The 18,824-nt window shown below is 39.6% G+C and overlaps 1 protein-coding gene across 2 annotated transcripts in view; it reads left to right on the forward strand.

Annotated features, from left to right (window-relative positions):
- Positions 1-18,824, forward strand: part of mid2 (midline 2) — a 143,990-nt gene that overhangs the window by 15,938 nt on the left and 109,228 nt on the right. The window contains exons 1-2 of one of the 2 annotated variants that reach the window (XM_042418713.1): positions 11,063-11,081; positions 14,737-14,795. The gene's annotated coding sequence lies outside the window, so the exon portion shown is untranslated. Of the gene's footprint in view, positions 1-11,062; positions 11,082-14,736; positions 14,796-18,824 lie in introns of those variants that run through there. The other variant, XM_042418711.1, reaches the window with a different exon arrangement.

Here is an 18,824-nt window from a genome sequence, read left to right on the forward strand (position 1 = left end):
ACAGAATTAAGAAAAATCAGTAATTGATTTTGTTTCAGTCAGCGATGGCTCACAACAAGGAACTTTACACTGAGAGGACTAACAGAGAGGATTGTTGGTTAAGTGATTTATAAAGTCCCATACAAATGGCTATTAGAAGTGTGCTCAAGGCAGCTGCACTCCTCAAGGTGTCTCAGAGTAAAGTTGCGAGCGCAGCGATATTTTAAGGATGATAGTATTCTGAAAAGGCCTTAGAGAAAAAACTATGACATGGCAGTTTCTCCACTTCTAACAAGGAATGAAAATAGTGTCTAATGTAAAGCTTCACTGGGTGTGATTTTTAATGCAAACATAGAACCCAGTACCCCCGAGGAGAAAAGCCATGGATTAGATTGATGATGGAAACTTAATTTAAAAAGCAGAGACTTCTCAACATCAACAATCGCTCAACCTCTTCACCAAATTCACCCTCACCAGAGACCAAGACAAATAAATGTGTGTTGCTGTGGTATAAAGTCCTTCAAATATTCAAATTCAAACCATTCAAACATTTACTACAGGTAAAACTGCTGCATTATCTGACTCAGCTTTTAAAATTCCTGTCGTTCCTCTGATGGTCTCGGACAGTCTGATCAATAGTTGTGATCATGAACAAATCTCTCCCAAATCCAGACATAGAGAACCAAGAGTAAGACCCTGTGATCCAATCATTCTGTCTTTGGGATAGAGCTATCTGTGGTCACAAATAGTAATTAGACAGATCTAGAACTAAGTAAAATGAATTTAATTCCATCTCGGGTAACACTTATTGCTGTCTATATTACTTGTCTATATTGTCATTTAGGTAGGAGCTATGAAATATAGTACATATGTATTAGTGACAGAAGAATGTTTCTCATTTAATGTTTTTGCCAAGTAAAATGTCTAGCTTGTAATATTTGTTCTCTTTTAACTAAAAAGCTGTGTTCAAGTGCTTCCTTGTAAAGTGTAGCCTAGTTAACACCTCTGGGATTCAGTTTATATCCTTGATGACAGTAACTTAATCATAGTTTCATGGTGTCCTAGAGGCACTATTTTGTAGCAGACTGTGGATTGCTGTAATTTGAAGTACGCCAGAACAATTGTACCTGCAGAAGAGCTTTACTTTCCCATTGCGTGATGTGGATGCCTAGTCAGACTCTATGACACATCAGTATTAATGGGGATTAATGGCTTCAACATTTCCAACATGCTAGTCTGCGACATTGGCATGTTAAGATTAACAGCCCACTTTGAGCCATTGCTGTGAAAAAAGCAGGCCCTGTGGGGAAATTAATCACAAAAAGAACATGTTCATATATTCTTTCATTCATTTTGTAGCCTATACACAATTTAGTCTTTCACTTTAAGCATTTAACTCAAAGTGGGCAGACAGTTCTAGTAATATATTCATTTCACATCTAGGCATACAAGACAGCACTTTCTCCAAAGCAGCAGCTTTTAAATCAAATATTAATTTTCTGTTCTCAAAGACCCCTTTTCAATATTTCTCCATGGCCTAGGTCTACTGTTCATTCAATTGTTTGCTGTAATTTGCATGTAAAAAAAGTGGTACATTTCTGTGGAATTTGTGCATTTCTGCACATGCATATACCAAATGATTGTGCAAATACATGTGGGCTTGGACATGGATGTGGGTAGCTATCGCTTCAAATGTGCCATAGTTGTAGCTGTAGCCTTTTTTAAAAGGCCCTTTGATAATGGATGTAAGATCTTCTACTCGGGGTGTTTGGCTGCTCTGCTCATGCTGCTATGAAGGACAGTCCATTTATTCATGTCCGTTCCCAGAGCCCCCGCAGCCCAAGCTCCCCAGCGCTCCCTCAGAACATGAACAAAGGGCATATTCTGTCACAAGAGAGTGGAGGGGAGAAAAAAATGTGTGTGCATGTGCGTGTATGAGAGAGTACATTAAAGTTGGAAGTGGAGAGAGTGTCTGCACATGCATCCAGTTGCATGGCCCCTGTGTGGGTGTCTTTGTGTCCATCTCTGTGTCTGTGTGTCTCTAATGTGCATGTGTGACATTCTCTGACTCAAGGGGAATACCCACCAGATATTATGCCACTGTTCTCTGTAAAACTTTGTTCTGCACAAAGGGCCTGTTTCATGCTCGACTCTTTAGAAGCTTATACATCAAAAATGTGACCGGGTGGGTAATGGGTTGCATTGTGACACATTCGCTTGGGGCTTTTTGTCCTTGGTTTGACTCATGGGAACCAGGTACTGTTATGACTCGTGAGTCTTACGTTTCTGGTTTCAGTTATACCAAAGTGTTAATTCCCACATTATGAACAGATAGCATGTGTGTGAAGTCATTTCAGGTGATTTTAGTATCCGATTTTATTGCTGCAGGTCCCAAAAAAGAGATTACATTTGCACCTCTATACACTAACTGTATATTCGTCAATCTCTTCCCACTCAGTCTATACTCTCTCATACACTCAGGCCACTTGGATGTCTTTGTTGAAACCACTACAGCTTCAAGGGTTGAAGCAGGGATGCTATTATATCAAAAAGTAAATGAAATAATGTAATCATGATTACTTTGGAGTGTTGGCCTGATGATTAACTACATCTAGTGTTGCATTGGTGCTATGAAAGTCAAAAATGAAATCCTAGGATGAATTATAAATCAATTTCTACGCTGGTGCATCTTTTCAATGAGAACAATGTACACCTTTTATACTCCTGAGGAATCAGCCTGAGCTCTACCACATCGCCCCATAAAGTTCTTCCCCATCTATTGTTAATAGAGCAACTCCAGGCCTTACCTCTTGAGGACATCACTGAAAAGAGCTTAAACGCTGAGTGTGGACTCTGGAGAGACTTGTTCATGTTCTGAACTGCAAAATCGCAGTGAAAACATGAATTCTGTTTAAGAGGAGGGTGTTATCCTTAATCTAACTTCATACTACTCTGCTGGGATCCCTACTCTACTGGGCCAATTCCAACTGCACTTCTGTCAGTTAACACATTTAAAGAAATGGGGCACCAGTTAAAAATAGCTTGTTCCTACAATTTATGACCATTTCAGAGGCAAAATTACATTGCCACTTTTAAGTTTCTTGGTCCATTTATTGGATCCCCTCTTTCCCTTTTTTTTAAAAAAAATGGAATTTCGATAACAGCAAAGAGACAACACTCTTTGGTATATGGCACATCAGAACTTTCCTTATCTTTGCATGGTGGAATGGAAATTTAAGCTTGGTGTGAATTGAAGTAATAAATCCTATAACCTTGACTCACGACAGCTAATTTGAAAGCACAGTACTTTTCTATCTATTACAGAAGTTCAGATTCATAATTTAGAACAAATTATCCAAACCATTGTGCAGTTCATCATTGTCTGTGCATGCATGCATGCTTCAGCAAACAGTCTCTCTTTGTCTGTGCCAAGGATTAGCAGTAGCCTTCCAGAATTCTGTCACGTCTCCTTTCTGCCTTCATGTCCGCACTGCTTGGACTTCCTCTTTTTGTCCATCACAAGGCTGCACGCCTAATTCTGTCCCTTCACAGGCTGCATGCCCATGGATAAAGGGAGAAAATTACACTAAAATGAGCCTGGAAACATAAACGAGCACCCCACCACCCTCCACAGCCAACCATCTGTAATCTTCTACTTGCCATTGTTAGGCACTGTAGCGCCCTCTCGTTTTCATCCCTCTTTTTTTATCCCTTGTGTTTGTTTTCGCAACAGAACACTGAGTAAATTTAAATGTGCGCCACTTGTGACTCTGTTTCACACAAGTCGATTTGCTGGAGGTCGGAGTAAGTCGTTTGAATAGCTGTCATGTTCTGGAAGAAGTGCATAAAATGTTCACATCAGTCCCTCTGCCAGAGCAACTGACTGTAAGATGGGGAATTTTTCAAGGACACGCAGAGCAGCATTCATATTCATGCATGGTGATCAAATGTAAACGATTACCCATAGGATTATGGCAGCAGCAACGTTTCCTCTCACTCCCAGATTTTAGGCCCCGTTTTCAGAACACTTTTTGCTTGGCTGTGCAGGACTGCAGTTTGAACATCAAAGCTGGAGCGACAGTGGGTTTTGGCTCAGTAATGCAACAAGAGCTGATATGATTATGTAGAATACAGCTCATCTTCCCTGACTCGGAAAACTGTCCTTCAATAATTACTTCTGAATTTCCTATTTGATTTTTAGTATTTCCAAAAAGTACTTTCAAGAGGTACAATATACAGGGTGCTGTAGAGTATTGCACCTAACTGTTAAAGCAAAATATATTTATGGAATTTTTTTTTTTGGCTTACAGTAAATATACAGTATATATCTAACAAGAAATCTGATATGAGACTGGAACACCAATTACAATAGCATGTACACACAAACTGGAGCAACATTTGTGTCACTGGTAACAGTATGTAACGGTGGGACTGCATTGTATTGGGCCTTTAATGATTGATAAAACATCTGAAGACAAGCTGATGATGCATTATTTATTGATTTGTCTTTGCTCAGTCAGCCTGTCTTGATTGCCTCTTCCTCTGCGATGAAACAGTCAATGCCTTACTCTGCTTCAGCAACAAATCAATGACAGTCTGTCTGATCAAAGAGTAGGGACAGATCCCTAAAACAACACCAGGCTACATATAAAATATTTAGATGGCGCAGAGGAAGACAGTAGAACGAGAACAGAGCAAAAACGGGGGCTGCAGGAAGCACTGCAGGAAGAGGGGAGAGGAATGAGATGACTCCCACTCAGCAATCTTCTTCTCCCGGTTGTGTGTTTGATGTGGGCTTGTACACGCTGTTTAAATAGGTTTCTTTTCCTGTGTGTTGCGCTCCACTCTTTTCTTCCCTATTTCCATCGCCTTATATTTAATCCTCATCTCTCTCACTAATCTTAGACATCTGTCCATCCCATAAGTCATCCTGGCCCAAATATGACTCTCATGCTCAGTGTTTGGCATGATGGCTCACTAATCCAAGTGTTCATTCCCTTATTTCCCTTTTTAGGTCTGGTCCTGAACTATTTTTTAAATAGCACACTTACGTTGGAGTTTTCAAAGGATGAGAAACTAGTGGTTTATTTGGTTGCACAAAGTCTGGTTTGCACATCAAAAAAGGAACACTATTAGATGTTCTTTATAAGAAGCTTATTAATAATGTAGCAGAACTGAGCCAATGTTAGTATGTTGCATTCAGGCTATGCTTTCATCTGTGATGAGTTACTGTTCACCAGAGCTGTTTGCTCCCATACTTGGGAAATAAACAATTAATCAAACTAACACTAAATTTAAGTTGAGTTAAAAGTGTTGATCCTGATTATGATCTGTTTTATTCAATACGGTTACATGTGGTAACTAGAGTGCTGTGCAAAATGAAACCTGATTATGAGGTGAAGAAACTCATTTTATGGAATTTCATCCACTTGAGCTTCATTAGAAGCTACAACATTTAAGAAATGTTAAACCACAAATAGAAGCATGCATTTTATTTAAAAAGCCAGCAGAAAAAGATAAGCCAGTTTCATGTGTTTTGAAAAATTCTCTGAGAACAAAATATTGCTGCAGCAACCAGCACGTTGCTCTGCTCTGAGCAGTACCTGACCAACTGAGCAGTGGCTTAATGATTATCCAACACAGCGATAGAGGTTACGTGCTAAATAAAACAGTTGCTGACCCAGCAAGATAATCTGCTAAAAACTTGTTGCACAGCCAGTTTAACCAGAAAAAGAATGAGAGAAATGCTGGTCTTGGAGTCATATAGTTAAAAGCACAGTGATTATTAGGACTGAAGACTAACTGGAGAAAGAGAGAGATTAAAAGAAGAAGAAAAAAAGATGTTAACCATATGATTTTTCATTTACTATGAAGATTACTTTTTTGTATGTGGATAATTATTGTTATGGTTAAATAGAAATTGCAGACTGCTGACAAAATGTGATTTCAATAAGATTGTTTTCAGCTCCCTTTGTTACTTAAAATCACATGAAGTCTTAACAGATCAAACCACAGAGAGAAAAAGTTAGAAGACTTTGTTTTAAAACCACCAAATCAAGAACAATACCTTTTATAATATAATTACACACAAAACATGTAATTTACCAGTACTGACAGGTACAACAGCGAGCCATTTTTAGCTGCTAATATAAATCTTAGGAACTGTCTTATACCATATAATTTTCTCTGCATTTCTGTGATTGCCTACTTGAATTTTTAATGCTTTGGGGCACCAGGAAAATAGTCAAATAATGCATTAGATGTGATTTTATTAAGGATTGACAATTTTAATTTTAACTAGTTGGTTTACTAAAGTAGCTAAACAGGATATTTTTGTTACAATATGTCGTATGACAGTTGAAATTAGTCTCATTTGAGAAGCACTCTATAAACTGATGCTTTGTTCAAAAGCTGATGAAAGAAAATGTGCTTTGCAACAATGACGCCCCAGTGAGAGTTTCAGCAGGGAGAGAAGAACAGCTGCTTGGTAGAAAGCCGTTGTTGCTGTCTGTTTGGGTGAACCACAGAAATAGGTAAAATATGCACATTCTGCAGCAGGGTAAACACAATTCTCTGTTTGTGCAGCCTGATTAGGCGCCTGTTTGTCCTGAGGAAGCCTACTGCACATGAATGACGCATCAGATTGTGATAAGATCTGTGAGATGTATTATTTTTCATTTTTAAAATAAGTATTGGAGCTTCATGCTTTGTTTTTTTTTTTTTTACATGTGTCAGTGCAGTAATCTGATGAATTTCAAGAGTGTCCATAATATAACTACATTATATTTTAGAGGCTGATGTTAAGAAGATTTATGATTTTTATAACCAATTTAGCATTAAAGCTGCTCTCTCAACCAACTTTTCAAGGTCAGTCAGACGGAATAACAAATATGCCAGAGGCTTTTCTCATCAGTATTAAAAATTTGTGCACCAAAATCTAAAACTGGGAATTCTTTGCGACAAATTTAGATCAAGGCTGTCAGTATTTGTCATATGTCACATGTGTTATCACTCAGCGGCTCATAAAATGAAGACTAACTCAGCAGCAGTGCAGGTTATTAGCAGCCAGGTTGAAGATGACACTGCCATTAAAGGGTTAATGTAGCTCTGCTGTGGTGTGGCTGAATTCAGCAATGCTAACAGATTTTCAAGCCTGACTTTGAGCCAACTCTGTAAAGTTTGAGGTTCTTAGTTAAAAGGTGAGCCCTGTCCTCTGAGTACAGATGCTACAGAGAGCCTTGGAGCTGATCATCCGACTGAGGAATAGAGTCGACAGTCATTAAGGTGTGAGGTTCAGCCTTATTGAGTAGTCTGAAGAGGGACTGAGACCCGGTCGTAGCTGGCGCCCCATTACAGAGGAGGTTGGCCATGAGCCACAACTGCACACCACAGTCCAAATTCATTAAATCACTGATGCTCTCTCATTAATTTCACAATGCTGAACTTGTAATGTCATTCAGTGCAAATGTCAAACTGAACTGCCATATGCCATCTCAGTTCACTCATACATATGGTGCTATATTAGAAAAAAATACACAGGATGAGATGCTAAGGCAGGCTGGATAGATGTTACTGCTATTTTTGTTTTTTGCATATTTGCCATTTCTTTTTAATTTTCTGACCTGCAGTCTCAGACACTTACGCATAACTTTTTCCAGCTCTCTCATAAACGTCTATTCACTGTTAAATAACTTACAGCTTGTAATTTTGATCTAAATCATCAATGTAAGCAAGTACCCAACAATCTGACTTCACAAAATTGCATCACGTAAATAGGCCCATAAATTCAGTCACTATTGCTCATGCTAAGGAGAGAATTCTGTGTTTAATTGAGACTCTTAACCTAATCAAACCAGCAGAAAACCGCAGGCTGATTGCACATGCTATCTGTGGCTGTAAATATGCTGTAGTCTGTAAATATGATCAAGTCTTCAATCCTAAAATGAAATAAAAGAAATGTAAGAAAACAACAAATGTGAGATTTTGAGAAATAAGTCAATGTTTCAAGAAAAAAATGTAATATTTAGATAAAAAAAAGTCATAATAGAATTGGTTGCTTTGTCATACATTATGCTTTTAACTTGTGTTTGGACTGCAGTGTTGCTTTCCTCTGACCAGTAGCTATGTGTCACTATATCACCACTGGCTCCCCCTCGCAGGACTCTTCCTCTGATCTCTGACACAGTCACTATACAGTGACCTCTGTCTGAAGACAGACACCAAGCTATGTTTGGGACACCACGGTCCAGGATGCTTCCTCTTGAAAAGCTAAGGGAAGCAGCTGTGTGCTGCACTTTATCAGAGGTGGGGAAGTTAACATTTGTGTCAACAATAAGCCACACAAAGGTGAGATTCATGCCTTATCAGATTTAAAACAGTTTGTTTCGATTTTCCAAGAGCAGAGGCTTCAAGAGGCTACTAACAGATATATTGTACTGCCTCTCGTATCGTTTAGCATTGAGGCCACTGAGCAGTTGTGGCAGCTTTCCGATGTGCTCTTGACTCAGCTGTCTGGAGAAATCCAGGTCCCCACTGTACTTCAGCCGCTGCTTCAAAACACATCCCGTTACTGACTCATACATCATGACAACAAGGTTTCATTTTCATTTCAATAAGCCTATCATAACATCTATGACAGAAAGGTAAGCTACTTATTGGTGAAACCTGTAACTTCAGCTCATCAGTATCACTTATTTGACATGTAAAAGCTGACTGATGAGCTGCTCTCATCTTTATACGAGAGAATATTAAAATGTTCGCTTAATTCTCTAAATATTACTTTTTTCTGGTAATATTACAATTTCTGTTATCTATAAATCTCTGATTTTTTTTTCTTTCTTATCAGTGGCCCTAATGCTAAGTCATATAAAACAGAAAGCAGATGCAGGAAATGAGTAAAAACTCAAATCAAGCAGAAATTGCCTGAAGAATTAATGGAAACATAATAATCCACACACTTAGTGCTGGTCTTTTTCTTTTGAAGGCAATGCACACAAACCTTGTGTTTATAAAGACGTACTGAATCACAAACACAGCTTAGTGGTGTTTAAAAAAGACCTGTTGCTGCTTGCCTCATGCTGGGAAAAATGCTGATGGTTGACGCACAATGTTTGTATTCTGTTGCGAGTGAGGTCATACCAGAGCAGGAAACACGACGAGGATGTGTGAGAGTTTCCCTGGCGATACAAAGTGGCTCCTGTGTGTTGTGGTGTAGCTGATAATGAGCAGAGATATGTGTGCGCTGAGCTAATTCTGGAAGAGGCGACCAACGCCCTTGCTCATAAAATGGTCACCCCAAGACTTGAAAAGTTTTGTGTCTCTCAAAAGGTTCCCACCAAAACTTCCTGAACTCTTTTAAAATCATGTGACCAAAACCAAAGATGAAGCAAATTGGTTCCTTGTAATTTGTGTCACACTGAATCTATTATCTGATATCAAGCATATTTTAAATTGGTGGTGAACTGAAGAAGACGATTCATAAAATGCTTATCTTGAGGAATATTGATACTGTTAGTAGCTTTTAGTCTGTTCGGTTCCATCAAAGCGTTGACAGTTAATTTAATCTCTTTATTTGAAAAATGCAAGATGCCCCAGCGGAGGTTAAGTTGACTGAGCACAGCAGCAGCTTCTGTTCAGGGAGGATAATTGAATATAGTGAACCCGTCATCATTCTTGTCCTTTGTGTTTTATTTGAGCCAAACTGTATCAGCGGTGTTCAAAATTCATTAGCCTGTGTACATTGCACCACTGACATTTATATGTGCACTATACTCCCTTTTGGCATATTAATAGTCGATTTGTGATGACTTAGAAAAAGGAGTCAATTTTTTAATTTGATCGAGATGGAATATTTAATCATATTTGTCGAGTATTAAGTGGGTTTGTGAACAGAAATTGGTCACCTTCAGCCTTTAGACCTGCTAGAAGAGTGTCGTTAGGCAAAGTGACAGCTAATGTCAAGGGGGCATTTGTGCTGCTGTTCAGTACAAGTAGACTGTGGTTGAACTGGGCGGCTCCCTCTAGCCAACAGCAGGAAACTGTGGTTGTGAGTGCTGGAAGAGAGTGTGCTCTGCTAACTTTTTATGGATACAAAAAGCTAAAAATGAAAATATATCACACTGGAGGGCTGTAAATCGATACCAGCGTTGATGGTACCAGGTGGGCTGGCTGAGTCAGATAGTCCTGTTCTTTGTTCTGTTTCCTTGACTTTGTATTTCTTATATATAACATGGTTCTGTTTAGTTTTTGTTGACTGCTTTCTGTAGATGTAAGCAGGCCTGTCCACGTATAGTCCTTCGAGACACACTTTCACGATGGACTTAAATAAACCTGACTTGACTTAATAAAAGCATGTGCGCAGTATCAGGGTTAGAGAGGTCTAATTCACAAACGTGCTCTTGAAATTTTATGGTAACCTTTTATCCGTTTGCCAAACCAGTTTGTGGTCAGAAAGGCCTTTCATCCACATCAAAAGCTTGTTACTGCTCAACACTTGTGACTCACAGAGGCTTCATTTTATTCATCAGTGGCTAACGTGAAAAAAACATCAATTTTCTGATTCCAATTTGGAGTTGTATTTATGAAGCAGCACCTCTTCCAGCCTGCAATTGACGTTGGAGAACTCCAAGTATAACCTGTGGGCAAAAGGCAGAGAACAAAAAAAACAAGATGAAGAAAAAGCTAATTATTGTTATAAGCTTAAATATTGCATTGTCCACCATTTGCATCTAAGCTTTTAACCACGTGAATCCCTTCACTTTTTGTCTAATGCTACACTTCCAACTATCCCAATCCACTTTTGTCTGTTAGGTTTTTCTACACAAGGAAAAGAGGAAAATATATCAACAAGCCAAATTGTGATTTCTGGATTCTAACAGGATGCTGTCATTAAAGTAAAATCACTGACTGTGAGGCAGGGACAGAATTCCTGAAGTATTTATATTCACAGGTTGGATATTTTTCTGCAGGTGGCCTCCTGATTGTCTTCCGTTTCTGGCTCCCACAGGAAGAGAATTGTGGCCTGATACCATCATTTTTGTCAGTGTTGGTTGAAAACTAAATGGAAGGAGGAAGAGAAAGGAAAGAGGAAAAAAAAGGGAGAGGTGAGGGGGAGAGACAGCCATGTTATGTTGTGCACTGGTTGATGACAAGCCTGTTTCCAAGTTACACACAGTGTTTCCCTATCGAGCGAGACAGACCTCTTTAGCATTACCAGGTTTTCACCGCCACTCCTGTTTCTATTCTGAGGGGCCAAATGTTCCACTCAGAGTTTCCTTTTGTAAAAACATTGTGAATATTATAGGATACATCAGCCTTTTACGCTATTAGTTGTCATCAATCAATAATGCATTCTAAATTATCATATAGATTGTAGAGTAGAAAGGGCTTTTTATAAATAATTCTTATCCTGTCATCGAACCGTCACAGCTATTTAACCTGGTTTTAGTACTGAAGTTTCTGTCATGCGCATCTTTTCATCCAGCTTAGTATATTTCTATATTATCCATGTTGATAGGTTTAAATATAGCTCCATAGCCACATATATATGTGAACATTCTTGCATGTCAGTGATCACATACTGTACTTTTCCTTCACTAAAACACTGCACGTCTTATAATTGGATTTCACTCTGGTCTGTTGAGGAAGGTGATGATGGGGTTTCCTAACATCTGTGTAGGTGCAAATTGGCTGCTCTGCAAAGAAGACTTCCAAATTTGAGATTAAACAGTTTAGATGACGATTTAGATGAAAAATCAAATATAAGTTGTTTGGGAAAATACATCACTAAACAGCAAAATGTATGTTAGAAATTTAATGTGTGTTACTGTTTACTCTGTTTACAAGAGTGTCAAGGGTTTGGATTTTCGCTTTAAACTTTAACTCTGGATGTCAGTTTGAATGCATTTCAGAGATTTGAGTGTCCTTCATTCCTTGAAGTTCAGATTTGCTTGGTCTGATTAACCAAAAGTGTTTTTTTGATATGAATGTGAAGATTTTGACTCTCTGTCTTTCCATTTCTCTCTATTTCGCTCCCTTTTATAACTGATAAAGTGACTTCTTACTTGGCATTCAGAGGAGAAGAAAACTTGTTGCACCACTTTGTGGTCCATTGACAGTCCTGTTCTCCTCTTATTGACTCTTATTAGGCAGTCATTATGGTGAAACATGGCACATTGATGCGCACCAGTGATTAAGAGACAGTGATGGTGGACGACAGAGGGAAAAGAGATTGGCAGCATGCAGCCACTTTGTTCATAATTAACCATGGTTTTGTTAGCACACCTTACTTTTCTGCATGTTAATTAGTTAATATGCTAAATAATGAGCTGTATTGAAAATTAATGAATGCTTTCAGAGTGATTTATAAGCACAATTTATTATTCAGTGCACAGCAAATAAACCTAATTGAAAAATGTGAATTAAGTGATCATACGAAATGGATCTCGTTTAAAAACTCTGAATATTTTGGCACCAAAGAGACCATGAAATGAATTCAAAACTCAACATAGAATTCAAAGAATCATAAATAACAGTAAATCATATATTTTAATTAGCTTACACATCTTGATAAAACTGACAGCTGACTGGTATTGGTTGTATTATACTGTATTTTCTCAACGGTATTCAGGCCACTGAGTTGTTTAAAAAAAACATGGATGACATCAACATTCACTGAGATCCAGCTGATGTCAAAGCAATAAACAAATGTATATACAAGAGCAGCAAAAAACTTGAGCACTGTGAAAATGTTTGGGGTTTTTTTGTGGGTTTTTTTTACAGATTTACTGTATCTCCATTATCCAGGTATTAAGTTTGGTCTCTGAATGTATTTTCAATACAGCTGCTCGGCAGTTTGTCTTGCCAAGTCCTCCCTCTGTCGGTTGTGGATGACTCACTGGAATCCCTCCTCAACCGGTTGGGAACAATAGCTTATTAGGAACCAAAAGATGGGCCATGTGCTCTGTTTTCTCAGATTAGTTCACATAGACAAAAAGTAACATTGCACATGGCTGGCCCTCAAGTAAACAATGCACTGATTGTCCACGATGGGATGTCTTCTGTTGCCTGCCTCTGTTTGACTACCTACTGGTGTCAATATATAACTATAGCTTTTCTCTGATGCCATATTTTTGTTTTTCTTAATATGAAATCTGAGAGAGTCTATCAAGCGTGGGATGACAGAAGTAGTGATTTTCAGCGCTGTTAATACATTTCTCAAAATGTTCATGTGGTTTTCAATGTGTGTATATTATATGTGTATGATTTCCATTTATCTTTTGGAAATGGAAGAGTGTTTGAAGGATTTTGTTGTAGCTCTTGACTTAACAAGTGTCTGATCTGTGAAACAACTGATAGCTTAATTGTTTGTTCAGATAACATTTCTTTTTAACTTATAATGTCACCCTTGTTGAACGAATGAGTACAAGTAAAAATAATGTAAAGACAAGGAAGCAATTAGCTGTGACAGTTCATTTTTCAGGATGACTTTGATCTTAAAGGGGCTATAATTGATATTTTTTTTTATAATAACAATGTATCAAATGACAAGGTGTCGCTCATAGTAATGAACCTACAGTGAATTATCACCTGACTCTGCAGCTCCCCCCGGCTTTATGGAGCTTTATACTCAGTTTCAGCTCATTGTTTGGCTATCCAGCTCCAACATTACTGTTTTGGTTCACTCACTGCTCTCATAGTGCATTAACGGATGAAGCAAGCAGCTGTTTTCAGTGAAAAAGCTCTAAAAAGCCACTGTACATGACCTGCTCAGCACCAAACAGCAAACAGACATAGTTAGCAACTAGCTGGTGAACATAGTGGTGCTAAAGAGCCAGATATTTCCCCCAGGAGTTGAGACCAAAAACAGAGCTAAAGGAGAGTGAATATTGGACTCCATCAGGTGGACAGAAACTCCACTCCAAATGAATGATAATGTTCCTCCGTAACTGCTGGATGTGTCAATAAGCAACTGTTTGTCATATCAACTTAAAAGGTTATGATAATATCAGTGTTTCGTTCACAACATGCTTCTGCTGCCCCCAAGTGACCAACAAATCTGTTAATGCAGGTTTAAATTAAAGCAAAACTATGAATGAGCATTTCTGAATGAGTGATTCTTATTGGTGGCAACAATTTTGCTATAGAGATGATTGAAGGAAATTCTGTGCATTGCATCTCTTTAGTAGAGTTATGTAACTTTACTGTTTGATCCTACCTGGACTTCAATAAATTGTATAGAAAAGAAGAGAGAGTGGGGATACAATGGTAGAGAACGTTACATTTTGTACTGCTCTTCATTTTGCACTCAACCTCATGCTTCACTTTCATGCATTTGGTCTGAAAATACCAAGTAGGCAACATGACATAACATAATACATGACTTTATATGCTTAATTTTCTCTATACTTGGCTTAGTTGTTAGAAAGGTGAATCATGGAATCTCCACCTACACTAACACCTAGTGTATGTGTGTGTATCATTTGTACGTTCAGCATGTGCATGTGTCGCGCACTATTGCTAGTAATTGCTGCCATCCGCAGCCTACTGTGAAATTGTTGTCTGTTTTTGACTCAGACATTTGGTTTCATGCTAATCTGACTTGTTTTCTCATTATCTCTTTCCCCCTTCAACCCTACTCACTTCTCTCCCTTTCTGCTCATTATCTGTCGTCTGGTTTTCACCTCACTTTATCCTCATCCTTCTCTCTTCATTTATCTCTATTCCACTATCTCTCTCTCTCTCTGTCTCCCTCTCCAGCCCGTCGTCGTCCACAGTGGTGCTGCTCGTTGCTAACTAGGCTGCCTCCAAGCCCACAGGTACGTCCCCTCCCTCTCCTCCTCCTCCTCCCCCCTCCTCCTCCACTTCATGCTCTATTTTTAACTCCACTCTGCAGGATCCTTCCCCATGATTCTCCCTTTCCAACCCCAACTCACATCTCTGTCGGCACCTCTCTGCCATTCCAGCCAAGTGGGAGGATACTGTAGACCAATACCTGTTTATTAATTTATGCCCATGCTTGCTCTTCAACTTTGTTGTTGAGGATGTGCTGCTGTCTCTAATTCAGTTTGTCTTATCTATCTATGAAATATGAGTGGGGCGGCATCCACTTTGTTACCATAACAACATTAGATGCTCTTTTCAACTGCTCTTCCCATAATATACAGTAGATCTGAAACAGATAGAATGCATGGTTAAAAAACATGAGTGGTGGGGTTATTTGGGGAAGGAAGACTATGACCAATAGCGTGATTAGGACTCAAACCCACTATCATATAAGCACATGTAATGCACCAACACCTGCTGAGAGACACTCTGGCTTACATCGTTGGCTTGAGCTGATGTCTCTTATCAGAGGATACATTCATTCACGTCTTAAATGGTTTGCTTTGTTAAGCTGCCACCTTTCCCTGCATGGAGCCTGGCAGCCATCTCAGCTCCCCCACTAGTGGAAACATAATGCACTTGTTGGACTGTATAGCTGAATTCCAGGGCCCCGTCAGCTTTCCTCCTCAGCCTCTTGTCTTTTTAAGACCGCTCGACTGGCTTTTCCTGGTGCATATCCTCCTGACAAGAGCTTACAGCACATAACCTCCTCCAGCGGATAAGTACCGCGCTCTCCATGCGCTCTGTGTTTGTGTGGAAGAAGCTCATTGGCTTTATTTTATACAGGTTGAGAGGGTGTGCAGTTCTCTCATGTAAACAGCTGCTGAGGTTATTTATACTCCTCTGAAGGTAAAGCATAGATTAAAATGGATTGAACTGTTACTATAGCCATGATAGCAAGAATTGAGTTTTGCTTTTTGGCCTATTTCTGTCTTTTTGTAGAGGCTTTTGTAGAGAATTTAGAATTTATTTTTGAAAAAATGGGCCAAAAAGGATCACTTATTCCCACTGCAAACAAAATGTCCTCATTAGGATGATGCAGCTTGCAGATGCAGCTCTGTCTGTAATAATAACGCTTCCAGGTGGCACAGGTTTTGGATGTGTCTTATCCCACAAGCAGTGATCCTGTAATAGATATGATGTTAGTAAATTCATGCAACATTGATTCTCAGTTATATACTCTCTGTTTATTGGCTGCCACCCCTTAGGCTTTTGAGGCTTAATGGAGAGTCATAGAAAAAAAACAATCTATTTTTCTTATGAACCTGGGGTTTGGTTCCCATGGTAACACTGTTTGTCTTTGATGTGGAGCATTTACATTTAATATGAACTTGATCAAGGTTGTCTTTGATACAAAAGGGAGGAGGGACAAAGAGAAAAACAGTATAAAAAGGCTAGATTGGGGCTCATTTAAAAGTCATTGAAGCCAGGCTTTTGCCTAAGCATTGTTTGCTTTTAATAATGGCCTCTCAGGAACAGATTACACTTTAAATACCTACTGACTTATAAGACGAATTTCCATTTTCAGTTGTGTGATACAGACAATTGAGAGGTCTGGCCATGTCTGAGGTAAACAACATTTTGTCAGCCGTAACCACATGGTCTGACTCGGTAATGATCCTCGTCTGTATTCCCAGACGTGGCATTTAGGACTAAGGACAGACCTGCCTTGCAGCATTCCTGTCTGATTTTCCCATGCAGAACCTACACAGGTAGACGTCTTTTAAGAGAATCCATTTGTCAAAGTCACAGTCCTTCACGGCTATAGACAGCCGCTGTCATTGGGAGGCTTTTGAGTTATTATGTGCCTTACCAAAAGAAGCATGTAGCCTGTTTTTAGAGAGAGGTTTTAGAAGCATTTTATGCATAGGCACTCTGAAATATATACACATACACACACACACATTAAATTTCCCTCCCCCCCACCTGCTGCCTGTCTTAGTCTTTGCCTGTCAATGAGGCACACTCGACAGCAGATGTAATAGGCCAGGCAGTGGCATGCTGAGATAACGTACACAGTAGCGCTGCCAAAGTTGTGATGTTCCATGCAGCAATGAGTCTTGGCTTTGAATGAACAGTGCACTCTCATACTTTGGAATAGGGCTTGCAGCCCTTTCAAAATTTAAAAATTGTTCAGTTGAGTATGTGTATGTCATGTAACCAAAATGTCCTGGCTTAATAATCCAGTTTAAAATGTTTGTTGCATGTCAGCCCTCTTTCTTTTCCCTTCTAGTTTCCCACAGGTCAATAGAAATGCCTCATCTGAAGCAAACCTATCTTTAATGTTTCTTGACTGATTTTGTCTAGGGCAGCAATATTTTAGGTAAAAGCAAGAGACCCAAGCAGCTGCATTAGCAGGAGCTTTGTAAATTGGCTCTCTTCTATGAGCCACGAGGGTCTCCGTGTCTCTCATCATTCTGCTCCACTTTTGCTTCCCCGTTCTCAGCTTTCCTCTGATGTCTGTTTCTCACTCATCTTCATTTACTCCCTCTTTTTTGGGTCTGGCAAAAGCATTAATAGATTAATAGACTTTTCTCCTTCCCGCTCATTGCATTTCATTTCCCTTCCTCTCTTCTTGTCTCCTCCCTCCTCCCTCCTCTGGTGTATGCCTTCTGACAGCCCAGGTACCCTGCAGCCTGCCTTGGCCAGGTATAGCACTAGATGAAAGGTTTGCAGCAGGAGTTCTCTTTCAAAGATGCCTTCTGCTGCATCCCTGCTCTTCATGGGCACTCAGTTGTCCCTGCCAGGCAGTTGGAAAGAAAGAGGGCAAGGAAGGGAGTGGAAAGGAGGAAGGAAGGAGGGGGGGAAAGAGTGAGGAAACATTACTAGAGACACACAGCAAAAGAAAGTAGTGAACAAGAGCGCAAGATCTTGAGTTTAAGTGAGTTATAAAGGAGTTTAGGTGTGTTTTCATCATCTGATGTCTCAGAGTCACACTGAGGTATCAGTTCAATTGACGAAGTAAGATCTTGTGCCTTCAGTTCTATTGAACTTTATCCTTCAAGGTGAAACTTAAATGGCTTGCTCGGCTTCAGTGCCCACTGAAGTCAAAATTGAGGCCGCATATATTAATCCTGGATTTGTTTTTATCAGTTTGTTACAATGCAAGCAAGTGTCTCTTTCTAACATAGGGACATATGGATCACAGGCACTATCTCTGTCTCTGGCTTCAGCCTCCAAACTGTTTTACAAGCCGTTACTAGAACAAATACAAACACAGCATCGTGCTTGCAAATCCAAACAGACATTTATTAGCTTCTGTCTAAAAAGTAATTGCCTTGGAATAACTTAAAACGTTAAATGTAAAAGAGATATTGTTTTTTCCCCGTCAGAATGCAAACGATTTGTGTCTGTGAAAAACCACCCTTGACAACATTCTTCTCGGTGATTAGAGGGAGGACAGGCTGACTCTATGGTATACCTACATAACTCTTATCTGAAGACAAGCTAGATAATGCACTGTAGGTCTGAGCTGAGAGATTTAGCTTCTGGACGTTGCAGTGACAGGAGATACTGAGTGGAGGCAGTGCAGGCAGTAAAACAACTGACAGTTGGTCATTACGAAAGACGCAGGTGGGCCAAAAATCAATCACGCTGAGACTGGCCTGGATTCTGACAGATGCCTGACGTCTGCTTGATGAAGAGCTCTGCTGTTCCTCTGAGTGAGGAGGAGGAGGAGGAGGAGGAGGGGGGATGGAAGGGGAAAGAAGAACGAGGGAATTAGGATGAGTGGGATGATAAGCAAGAGGCATGGAGGAAGAGCAGGTGAGGAGGGAGTGTGAGGACAGTAATGGACCACGATGAAAGAATCAGCAGGGAAGAAACAGAAGGGTTGAGGTACTGTATATGTTAATGAACAGATAAGGGCTGGGGTCTAGGGGAGAGAAGTTGAGGAAGGGCAGGCCAGGACAACAAGGCTCGAGACATTTTTGCCAACACCTGAAGTCAAACTGTCATTTGAT

The sequence above is a fragment of the Thunnus maccoyii genome, chromosome 8 (genome assembly GCF_910596095.1).
Source record: "Thunnus maccoyii chromosome 8, fThuMac1.1, whole genome shotgun sequence".
Lineage (NCBI taxonomy): Eukaryota > Metazoa > Chordata > Actinopteri > Scombriformes > Scombridae > Thunnus > Thunnus maccoyii.